This window comes from Lipotes vexillifer, unplaced genomic scaffold (genome assembly GCF_000442215.2).
Source record: "Lipotes vexillifer unplaced genomic scaffold, Lipotes_vexillifer_v1.1 scaffold108, whole genome shotgun sequence".
Taxonomy (NCBI): domain Eukaryota; kingdom Metazoa; phylum Chordata; class Mammalia; order Artiodactyla; family Lipotidae; genus Lipotes; species Lipotes vexillifer.
The window spans coordinates 1,574,704-1,587,948 of record NW_006781176.1 but is presented as its reverse complement, the minus strand read 5'-3'; positions in this window follow the sequence as shown (position 1 = coordinate 1,587,948).

The following is a 13,245-nucleotide window of genomic DNA, read 5'->3' as shown; positions in this document are numbered from 1 at the left end:
CTATCATTATTCTGAATTGTTTTTCTGGAAGGTTGCCTATCTCCACGTCATTTAGTCGTTTTTCTGTGGTTTTATCTTGTTCCTTCATCTGGTATATAGACCTCTGCCTTTTCATCTTGTCTGTCTTTCTGTGAATGTGGTTTTTGTTCCACAGGCTGCAGGATTGTAGTTCTTCTTGTTTCTGCTGTCTGCCTTCTGGTGGATGAGGCTATCTAAGAGGCTTGTGTAAGTTTCCTGATGGGAAGGATTGGTGGTGGTTAGAGTTGACTGATGCTCTGGTTGGCAGAGCTCAGTAAAACTTTAATCCGCTTGACTGTTGGTGGGTGGGGCTGGGTTCCCTCCCTGTTGGTGTTTGGCCTGAGGCAACACAACACTGGAGCCTACCTGTGCTCTTTGGTGGGGCTAATGACAGACTCTGGGAGGACTCACGCCAAAGAGTACTTCCCAGAACTTCTGTTGCCAGTGTCCTTGTCCCCACAGTGAGCCACAGCCACCCCCCACCTCTTCAGGAGAGCCTCCAACACTAGCAGGTAAGTCTGGTTCAATCTCCCCTGGGGTCACTCTTCCTTTCCCTGGGTCCTGATGCACACACTACTTTGTGTGTGCCCTCCAAGAGTGGAGTCTCTGTTTCCCCGAGTCCTGTCGAAATCCTGCAATCAATTCCCACTAGGCTTCAAAGTCTGATTCTCTAGGAATTCCTCCTTCCTTTGCTGGCTCCCCAGGTTGGGAAGCCTGACATGGGGCTCAGAACCTTCACTCCAGTGGGTGGACTTCTGTGGTATAAGTGTTCTCCATTCTGTGAGTCACCCACCCAGCAGTTATGGGATTTGATTTTACTGTGGTTGCGCCCCTCCTACCATCTAATTGTGGCTTCTCCTTTGTCTGTGGATGTGGGGTATCTTTTTTGGTGAGTCCCAGTGTCTTCCTGTTGATGACTGTTTAGAAACTAGTTGTGATTCTGGAGTTCTCACAAGAGGGAGTGAGAGCACATCCTTCTACTCCGCCATCTTGGTTCCTCCTCCCTATGGACTTTTGAAGGAAAATAGTTCCCTTAGTATCTCATAAGGGTCAGGCCAAAGTAAAACAATTTTTTTTGTTTGTTTTGAAGGTCTAGACACATCTGGAGCAATAGGTTTCAACTGTTAAATCAAAATCTTTAGTGAATTAGGAAGTCTGTGTACTATGTACTGACCAACAGAAAAAAAAAATAAAAAATAAAATAGAAAGGAGTAGAATAGAATGAAATGAACAATGAGGAGACTTTCAGCATGTTTCACATATTATACGGTAAGTATTATTTTGTGAAACCTTGGCTTAGAGTGTTATGTGTGTGCATGGGTGTAGAGTGAATGGTGTAAAGATATAAATGTGTTCCAACTGAATGTTGTATTTAAAGTCTCACAAAGACTGAAGGTGACTACTAAAGTGAATATACCCAAGCAAGGTAGCAAATATTGTGTGTACCTAATTATATAATGTAGAGAATGCAATAATATCATGAGTCATGTATACATATGAAAATCCAACTATTGCTTGTATTATCAAAAAAATTGAAAACTGGACTTCCCTGGTGGTGCAGTGGTTGGGAATCCGCCTGCCAATGCAGGGGACACGGGTTCGGGCCCTGGTCCGGGAGGATCCCACATGCCGCGGAGCAACTGGGCCCATGCACCACAACTGCTGAGCCTTTGCTCTAGAGCCCGTGCACCACAATGAAGCTAGAGAGAGCCCGTGCACAACAACAAAGACACAATGCAGCCAAAAATAAATAAGTAAATAAATATATTTTTAAAAAAAAATTGAAAACTCAGTTATCCATAATCGAGAAATGGATATGAAAGAGATATAATATGAATGGATTATATAAATAAATAAATAAATAAATAAATATATATATATATATATATATATATATATATATAGAGAGAGAGAGAGAGAGAGAGAGAGAGAGAGAAAGAGAGAGACATGATGACATGAATACATCCTAAAAACCCAATGTTGTCCAAAAAGAGCAGTGGCAAAGGATAAGTATGATATCACTTAAGAAAAATTTTTAAACATCAAAACAAAAGTATATGTTTTAGAAATGTTTATATATGAAATAAAATTATAACAGTATGATTGAGAAGGATACTTACTAATCCAGATAAAGGTTAACCCTGAGGAGAAAGAAACGTAAGTGACATAGGGCATGCATTTTTCACCATACTTATATCTTTTTATTTCTTTTTAAAAAAGCATTCTGAAGAAAGTAACATTTGTTAAACTCGAGTGTTAGATACAAAAGTGTTTTTATAGCCTTCTCTGTAACTTTCCATATGTTTAAAAATTTCAAAATTGTATGTGATAATGGAATCCGACATTGCGTCTGACTTTTTTAGTCAAACTTATATTTATGAGATTCATCAATATTATTGTGTACATTATTATTGTATGTATTATTGTCTTTTCACTATTCTCCTTGCTGTATGGTATTCCTTTGTAAAAATATATCACAATTTATTTATCCATTTTTCTCTAGTCAAATATTGGAATGTTTCTAATTTCTGGCTACTACAAACTATGCTACTACAAATATTCTTATACATATATTCTGGTACTTTTACTAGGTCATGGGGTTTGCATACATTCTACTTTAGTCAATACTGCCACACAGTTCTCCAAAGCTGTGGAAGTTACACTCCCAAACAGCAGTAAATGAAAAATCCAGTCTTTCCTTATCCTTGTCAATATTTACTATTGCTTTTTTCATTGTAACAATTCTGGTGTTATGAGTGGTATTACCTTGGAGTTTTAATTTGCCTTTCTTCAGTGACTAATGAGTTTGAACACCCTGTAACATATATGTTGAACATTGGATATGTTCTTTCTTAGACTCCAGTTCAAGTTTTTGGTCCATTTTTCTAATGGGTCATCTGCCTATTTCTCACTGATTTGTAGGAATTATTTATATATTCAGGTTCTTTACACAATGTTCACAAACAGGCAAAGCTTATCTATTTTAGTTTATCAAAAATATTTTAAATTGAAATAAATTTACTAATACACACACACACACACACACACACACACACACACACACACACACCACCACCACATGCACAGAGTAATTGGTCTGACCTAAAGAGGTGGTTGCAATTCTCAGTCCTGGGAGGAACACGAGAGCTTTGGGTCTTCTAGGCCATATAGTGTGCTTGAATCTGCTCAGATGCCTCCATATTAGTGTGGTCACTGAAGGGCATGACTTTCAGGGGCTGACTGCATAGGACATGAAAGAAGTCAGCACCAATTGCCATGGTCTCGTGGCCTTACAGCAGGTCCCCACTATTGACCTGGTCATCAGCAATTGAGATCATTGGAATCAAGAACAAGGTGGTGCCCATTCTCATTTCACTAGATTTCCCAAAACCTTGCATTCTGGTGTGACCCAAGCATAAGAGAGAAAGTGCTAAACATGCACTGATATTAAATTTACTGCTAGTCTCAGGGTGTAAATTTTGAGGTAAAAGTTAATCTAATTTATAACTTAAAGAAATATTATATTTCTCCTATCCTCATGTTGTAATTCCAATAGCTACCAAACAAAAAGAGCTAACATACTTGTACTAAGATCTTATATCTCTGCCTCTCTACATTTTCTTTTGTGGGTGAGAAATCGTAGATAAAACAGAAACTCAAATTCAGTGGTGGCTTAGTATCTATTACTGTGCGACTTAGGAAAATGAGTGAATAATTTGGTGGGTCAATTCTTACACTCCTACCAGCAGGATCATGCTAGGATTAGTAACTTAATGTTTCACAAGTCTTTTTTATCCTTGAATATGGTATCCCCATTCCTCTCAATATTAGCCTAACAAAAGAGAATAAGATGGTCACATTGGCTGTTGTAACTAATTTTACCCCAATAAATTTTAAAGAAATCTGGGGGGAGAAAAATTAAGGAGTGTGTTAAGGTCAAGAGGTCAAAGTCTGCCTTCTAGGTTCAAGGAGAGCAAAAGAGCTATTTAAATCCAAAGTTGTGAAATTTCGGGTTTTCTAATGCCAGCTTAATTACAAAATATCTTGTACACAAATTCTCCTATAAACTTTAGTAATTTGTGCTATCATAATGATTTTTCTTTTATTCAATATGTCAAACTACTTGCAGCAAAACTTTCTAATGAAAAAGAAAAAATATATAAACTCATTGCATGACGATATTAGTTTGAGTAATAGATATTTATTCAAAAATCCAATTGGCAGGAACACTTATTCACTGCTGGTAGGAATACAAAATGACACTGCCCTTTGGAAGACAGCCTAACAGTTTCTTACAAAATTAAACATAGGCTTAGGATACAACTCAGTGATCGCACTCGTAGGTACTTACCGTAATGAGGTGGGAAAATTATTTTACCACAAAAATATGCACACAAATGATTATAGCAGCTTTATTCATAATTGCCAAAAATTGATAGCAACCAAGATATCCTTTAAGAGCTGAATGGATAAACTGACCATTATACAACCATACAATAGAATTTTACTCAACAATTAAAAAGAAATGTGTTCTCAAACCAAGAAATGACATGGAGGAATCTAAAATGTGTATTGCTAAATTAAATAAGGCAGTATGAAAAGGCAGTATACCGTATGATTTCAACTATATGACATTCTGTAAAGGCAAACTCTAGAGAGTGCAAAAACATCAGTGGTTGCCAGGAGTTTGGGGGAAGGGTAAGAGAATGAGTAGGTGGAGTGCAGGGGATTTTTAGGGCAGGGAAATTTTTCTGTACTATCATAATGTTATATACAAGGCATTTTGCATTTGGCAAAATCCACAGAACTGTACAGCATGAAGAGTGAGCCCTAATGTAAACTCTGGCATTAGTTAATAATAATGTATCAATAGTGGTTCATCAGTTATAATAAATGTACCACACCAATGCAAGATATTAATAACAGAGGAAACTGAGGCCGGGGAAGAGGGATTTTATGGGAACTCTATACTTTCTGCTCAATTTTTCAGTAAACCTGAAACTGCACTAAAAACTAAATTCTATTAATTAAAAAGAAAAGCTCAGTTGACTATATAACAATAGAGTCACAACCTTAAATTGAGTAACGATGTTATTTTCAACTCCTATTTGAACTCAATAGATTAAACAAGTAATTTAAAACAATTCTTCAAATGGAAACAATTAGAAAAACCGGATCCCCATTTCATACCATATTAAAAAATAATGTCCAGAGGGGTCTAAGATTTAAATGGAAGTAAATATATAAATAACATACATAATCTTTGGGTTGGCAAACTGTTATCTATGCATGGAAATCTAATATGATTAACAGAGGGAGGTTTTTAATACACACACATAAAAATGCACATGTGGAAAAATATAAACAAAATCAGTAGATTCTCACTAAAAGTTCAAATTTTGTTTTCATGTATTAACAAAAGACTGATATCTATATTTACCAGGAGCTCTTATAAGTTGTTGAGGAAAAAAGACAAGCAACCTGAAAAACAACAAAAATGAAGGGAAAATATGATTATTCAGAGAAGCAAATCCAAATAGCCAAACAGGAAAAGTTGTTCACGTGCACAGTAGTGAAGGAAATACTGTTGAAAACAACGATGAATATCTATCTATCTATACATATCCATTAGACTGAAGATGGTTTAAAACTTTCTATAACATCTTAACTGGCGAGACTATTTGAAAAGGGATATACCCTCATACATTGCTGGTGCTTATTTGTTTGGGGAGCAATTTGACAATAACTATCAAAATAAAATAAATACAGAAGACGATATGTCAGAGTAGCAGGAAGCAAATGAAGAGAAGGTAATTCGGAAGAAACAACATCAAGAGGAGAAATTATCAGGAAGGAAGATGTGAGTAATATTGCCAAGGCTACAGAATGGTCATTTCGAAGGAGGATTAAAAATGGGCCTTAGGGCTTCCCTGGTGGCGCAGTGGTTGGGAGTCCGCCTGCCGACGCAGGGCACACGGGTTCCTGCCCCGGTCCGGGAAGATCCCACACGCCGCGGAGCGGCTGGGCCCGTGAGGCATGGCCGCTGAGCCTGCACGTCTGGAGCCTGTGCTCCGCAACGGGAGAGGCCACAACAGTGAGAGGCCCGTGTACCGCAAAAAAAAAAAAAAAAAGGGCCTTAAATTTGGTAATTAAGAGAGACGATGGCCTTCAAGATAAGAGTTTCAGAAGCAGAGTAGAGAGAAAGTGGTCTGAAAAGAGCATAGAAGCTGAGAACGTGAAGTGTAGGCAACTCTTAGACCTCACACTTTCATAAAATGGTGGGAAAATGAGAAGCAGCAACGTACTCATTGTGAGGTAGGAGTGGAAAATAATCTGAATGTATTTTTAAGTGGAATAGTAAATTATTAAATTAAAGAAATTAAAGAGAGTTAAAGATTAACTATTAAAGAAAGAGAGTTGAAGATTAAAACCAAAACCAAAACCAAAAACAGGGTAGCTATTGTAATAAGCTTCCACAAGATTTGGGAGGATAGAAGAACCGATACAGCAAAAGAATTACTACCCTTAGGGATGAGGGATAACCCTTCCACTGAGGATCTTTTCATATCCTCCTTTCTAGTTGAAGATTTGATGGGAGGAAAGAGAACACCTAGTCCTCGGGTGGGACAAATAATTAGGAGGGGCAGAGATGGAAAATCAGTGGCAAGGAACCTCACCAGTGTTCAAAGGGAAGAAAATATGAATACAAAAAAAAGAATGAAGCCATCTACAAGCCAAGGAAAGCAGCCCGGAACAGGTTCTTCCCTGATGGCCCTTAGAAGGAACCATCCCTGCCAACACCTTGGTCTCGGGCTTCTAGTCTCCAGAAACGTGAGAAATTAAATATCTGTTGGTTAAACCACCCAATCTATTTGGTACTTTGTCACAGCAGTCCTAGCAAACTATTACAGATTTATTATTTATCTAAGGACACCCTTGGTTAGATGGCCCACTAACAGTCCCCATATAATTAATAGTTTTTCCTCGCAGAGAATTAAATGAATTAGCCAATTTTGAGTGTTGATGATTATTATTATTTTTAATAGCTCCCACTAAATCTGTAGGCCCAGCTTCCAGAGATAATTCACACGTATATTATAATGGAGAGAAGACGTAATGTACGATGGATTTGTGTGCGAAATCTCTCTGTTCAAAAGGTATTCCTTCTTTCCTCCTCCTTATTCCTCTCCATTGACCTGGTCTGGATGATGTAGCAGAACTGGGACTAGATGTTCCCGTGGTTGTAGGAGAGGCAGTGGCTGAGTCCCAACGCCTCCCCCCACGGGTTGCCCTGTCATGTCATCCCTGCAGAACTGTGGCTAAAGAGTACCAACAAATCCCTTGGTGTGCACCCTGCAGAAAGTGCAGGTCCTGCACTGCTTGCAGTTGAAAAGGAAATTTATCTCACCAGTGGAGAGTAAAAAACAAATTTTCTTTGCACTGTTTTGGATAAGGAAGCGGTGGACATTAGAATAGCCTTTGACTGTTGTCTCTTAGTGTCCTGAAGTATTGATTATTATGAAGAATTTAAAAGCCATTTTGTCTAGAGTATATGGTTATCTGATTTCGACAAGGTCCTAAAGCAATTTTACTTTCCTCTTTCACTTTGCTATTGCAAGTCAGATGTTACCGTAGTTTAACAGTAGAGTTTTGCCACGACATACCACATTTTTTCGACATGCATAACAGTGGCAGGGGATTTAAGACTAATTTTAATAACTGAAGGATTCAAAAATGTCTTTCAATGCCATAATTGTACAAAAATATTGGATGTGACCCCTGTGTAGCTAGCTGGTATATAAAAATCATTTTTAAAATTTTTATATTAAAAGATATTTTAATTTTATAAAAGATATTTTATAGTTTTTATACATCCCTACTACAAAAGGTTGTGAAATTGCCATAAAATAAGTATCAAAATATAAGGTAAAAAAGAGAGGAAAAGCTGCACACTTCTTATAACCAAGATCATCTTTAAGCTCAAAGCCAAACATGTAAATTCTAACATTTTCCCTAAATCTGCTACATAACCAGGAGTCTTTTGGAGAGACTAAAAATACGCAAAATGTGAAAAAGAAACAATTCTAAATTCCATGCGTGATAGCCAGGTTCAGAAGAACCCCAAGAAATTTAAATTCAGCTAATGGGTTTATAGTAAGCAGTCCAGAGAATTAAAGATCCTTAGGCAACTCTTCTTTCCATTTGAAACTATATCCTGTTGCCTGGTTAAGGTTTTGCATTTTTAAGAGGCTGTGGCAGGTGCTTGCAATGTGCACATTTCAGTTTAATTTCCATCTGGGTGAACAAGAAGTCAGCTGCCTGGAGCTGAGGCATATTTACCGTGGACATAGGTAAATTTGCTCAAACTGCTCTAAGTGTAAAGAGAATAAAGGCTTAGTTGAGTAAAGAGAGAGCACAAAAACTCACTGGGATTAGAAATGATGGGTTAGACAAATATTCTTTGTAGCATTTGATATTTGCAATATGGAAATGAAATGCAGATCCGAAGAACTGACTCTTGGACCTCTTAAAATGCAGTGTTTCCTAAAGTTCCTTTAAACGAAAACATCTAAGTTACATTTCTATGTAGCTTGAGTGTACTAAGTTTACTATCACTATAAGGTATTTTTTAAAACTCTATAGATGGGGTTTTGTGAAAACTAGTACCGCATTGAAGAGAACTATTGTATCGTGAATGTCACTACCATACAAGAGATTTGCTGAGAAGAATTAATGAAGAATCCATTTTGTGAACAAACCTGTTTTGCAGAAGGAGTCAGCGCAGTTCAGAATGTCTAACTGTGGTTTGATGAATCATGACTTTAAAATTTGCCACAGGGTGAGGAAGAGGGGGAGGGAGACTTGCCAGCCGAAACTTAAGTGAGGAAAAGAAAATGCCATTTCTTTCCTTGAATTACTTGTATTTTTCTTTATGAGGCAATTCGAGTTTAACGTGACACATGCTTCACACTGAAACATAAACTCTTAAAAATAAAAACAGAAGAAGCTTTTTTCAAGTTACTCATTTCACTTTAAGGAAAAATGGGAGAAAAGCCACATTTTTTTCCATGGGAGGGCTCTCGGAAGTGCTTAAATACTTGTGTCTTGAAGAAGCTGCAGTGCTTAACAAATGAAAGTTATTTCAGCTATTGAATACTATTCTTTATTTCTGCTGGTCTCATGAAGGCTCAGAAAAGACTTTAAGACTGATTTCTAGGGCAAGGCATTCTCTGCTTTTGAGCTTCTCTCTGCGGAAATTCTATTCATATTTTAAGACACAGCTCAAAAGCCAATCCTCTATAGCATAACTTCAAATCTCTACAGAAAGGAGTGTTGCTTCTCAGGAAAGCAAACAGCACATTGGTTGGATCTTGAATACAGAATCATTTCACTTGAATGTTTAGTGTACCTATTTTTATATTGTCGCTCTCCCCTGCTAGATCAAGTTTCTTCAGGATGCACTCCTATTCGTTCTCTAATTGTCCACAGGGTTGTGCAAGTTGTAGGGGCACACACACTGAAAAGCAAACATTTATTCAATTATTTAGCAAAATAATTCAGCTCTACAGTCACTATGTGTGAGCTCTCCAACGAATGTTAGCAATCACATGCACTAGGTCCTCTTCTAAGCACTGGGGACTTGGTGAAAAACAAGACAAAAATCTACCACCCTCACAGAACTTACATTTTAATGACACAAGTTGTATTATGTCAGAGAATTCACTCCAAAAGAAAAAAAAACTTACACTTTTTGTCCCTATGGAATTTTAAAATAATCTACTCATTAGAGTGTAGACTTTGAAATTGCACTTTTGCCTTATGAGGTAATTGCAGCCAACAGATCATAAATGGAAGATTGTCTGATAGTTTAGGTCATTCTCTTATAAGCATAGCCAATACCTTTGATTACAAAAAAAAAAAAAAGAAGAACTAGAGTAAGTTGATAACATAAGGCAGTAAAAATTTAACCTGTGAAAGCATCTAAATTCAATTCTCTGCCCCTTGTGGACATACTGTGAAGAAATTCCATCTATCCCTCCATAATAGGGATCAGAAAGAGTTGTGAGAAAAGAGAACCTTGAAAAAGCCAGGATTGGCATTGTGTCCAAAAGTGAAAGTCAAATTCAGGAGGAATAGCTTATCCCACATTGGCCAATAGAAGCAGGAACACACAGAGGAGGATCAGAAGACAAATCTACTCCAATAAAAATTAATTAAAAAAAAAAAAGACAAATCAACTAAAGCTAACTGTAGTAGCTCTCAACAGTAGAGGGGCAAACGGCCAGACTGTTCAAAGTCTATGTAAAGGGCCAGAACCGGTCGGATGGTATTAAGGAATTACTAATACTTACTGAGCTTTTGCAGTGGGCTAGGTAATGGCAAGTAGGCTTTACTAGGGAGGAGGGTAGAGGACTAGATTCAAGACACAGAGAGAAGGTTTTGGCAAGTTAAGCATTGTGGGAGCCTCAGCAACTCACCAGGGGAAGATAGCATTAGAAGTAAGGGAAGCTTTTCAACTAGCTTGTCATCATTTTACAAGTAAATTAACCTCTTCTTAATGTAAATATCTGTGGTATTGTTGATATGTGCTGTTAAATATAAGTTCCCTGGATTAGTCAGGATTGCTAGTGCAGAAACTGAACTCCAACAAGCTCAGTCAGAAAGGGGGAAATAGAGAACAGTTCTAGAGGTCTTTTTTGTAACTCAAGTACAGATCTAGCCCTCAGACTCTTTAGAGCTAGGAATTTGCATGTTGTTTGAAGTTTCTGTCTCTTTCTCTTATCTCTGCATTAATCAGACTAGTTTTTCTCCTAATGGTGGGAAACTTAACAGACAAAATTCTTGTCCTTCACACTTCTCATCACTTCTCTATCAGAGAAGCATTGCTCCTTCCCCTGCCTGGGGGAAAAAAAAAAATCCTGGAAGGGTTCCAATTGTCCTACTTTATACCTTAAACCATCCACTGGGGACAGAGAGCTGATGTACTATGACTGGAGGACTTTACCAGAAATGGTTGGTTGGTTTTGCACAAAAGAAGGTAGGGGTATTCTTAACATCAGTAAGAATGTTTCTCAGAACAAGCAACAAATGTCTGCAACATTCTTTCAGGGAGGGAATCCACTGTCTTCCTTAGTATCTCCACATTTATTGCCTGGAAAGGTTTAAAATCCTTAACTTTCAGCCTACAATGCATTGCCTTTATTTTCCCCTTGGTATAGCTGGAAAAAAGTCATCTACATTCTATACAGTGATTTATGGATAATAGGAAATTTTAAAAGTAAGGAAAGGCTCGACTCTCCCAGACTACCAGGAATTCAGCCCGCTGTTCTGGCAGCAACCCTTCCCTCTAATAAATTCTATCTTTACATTCAAAAAAAAAAAAAAAAAAAGTAAGGAAAATTTTTGTACGTTGCTTCCATCATGAACAACAGGCAAAGAATAAATTCTCCCTTTGGTACTGACTTAACGTGAAAAAACAATCAAGTCCTACTTTCCGTATAAGTAGCATCAAAGTTAATCGGTTTAATTATTTATGCTTTTTTTTTTTTTTTAGCGGTACGCAGGCCCCTCACTGTTGTGGCCTCTCCCGTTGCCGAGCAACAGGCTCCGGATGCGCAGGCTCAGCGGCCATGGCTCACAGGCCCAGTCGCTCCGCGGCATGTGGGATCTTCTCGGACCGGGGCACGAACCCGCGTCCCCCGCATCGGCAGGCGGACTCTCAACCACTAAGCCACCAGGGAAGCCCCTATGCATTTTCTGTTTTTGCAAATGTGTTATAAATTTGTAACCACTTGCCATGAACAGATAAGGCCCACTTTCTTTTTACAATTGTCACAGAACCTCATTTCATTTATTCTTTATCATAGTGAAATATTGTGAAGGTGGGGAAAATATAGTCCATATCAATGTACAACCACCAACATGATCTTTTTGTTGTTCTTTCATTTTTGCTACTCTGATCACAAGCCTTTAGTTTATACAGTACATCACTATTTGCAAAGTCCCGTTATATAATTCTCTCATTTTATCATGGTTGACTGCCATGTACTTTCTTGGCTCAGCCCATTCCAATGTAACATAAAATAGCCTTTGGGCTAGAGACTGACTGACTTTGAATAAGATGTGCATTGTCATTTAGGTATAGACAGAAATAAGATGAAGAGTAGAACTGAATTTTCATGACTTTTCATAAGATGTACATTCAACTGGATAGCCCTCAAAGGTAGCAAATTTGAGGTAATGAGAGCTTATTAAAAGCATGTTTTTTTGTTGGGAATTTCATGACTGGTTTGTAAGGCCCCCAGTTGCTGCCAGTTTACTGCTTAGCTTAGAGGTCCATTTGTAGTCAGGAGGACAAGAAGTATCCAATTAAGGTTTACAGTCTACCCCAAATTCTAGAAGATTCATTCTAAAGATGGAGACAAAGAGTACTTAGGAATGTCCACCATTTTGCACTTAGGAAAAGCACAACTTTTCATGTGGAATGTGAGATTTAGGTTCAGATCAGTTCTTAGAATACACACTAAGTCAAGGGTGAATTTCCCAAAGGTACTAATTCAAATCATTTTGTAGTTATAACTCTAAATAATATATATGTCATTGATAGCTCCAGAAGAATGTTTGATTCAGGTTCTGGAGAATAGAAAGCAAATGCCCAAAGCCTTGGAAGACTGGTGTGCAATATAACATTTAAATTTCCTTTAAAAGAAAAAGTCTAAATCAAAAACATTTATTTTACTAAAAAAAGAAAGCAATCTTTTTATAAAGATTAGCACCTTGCTTTTCTTTTTTTATATATATTATTGAGAACATTAACCAACATCTCTCATTGTTAATCTTTTTCTCCTAATGGTTGATATTTTCATGTTGCTTTTTTGATGCCTGAAGGTAATGATCTACTTTCATATACATTCAGAGATTATAACTGCACTATTATAAAGGAAAATGATGATTTCAGGTAGAACTCTGTGGAAGAAAATAGATGTGTGTATATATATATATATATATATATATATATATATATATATAATATATATTCTGATATATGTATTCCATCAATGCTGAGAATACATATAAAAATATGTGAAGTGAAATAATACAATAATTTATGTTTCTAATTGACAAGTTTAAACAACTGCCATGTTCATTAAGAGCCTGTTGTTGCCCTGGTTCTGTACCTGTCCTTCAAATGAAATCTTATTTCACAGGCTCAGGGAGAAACTCTTT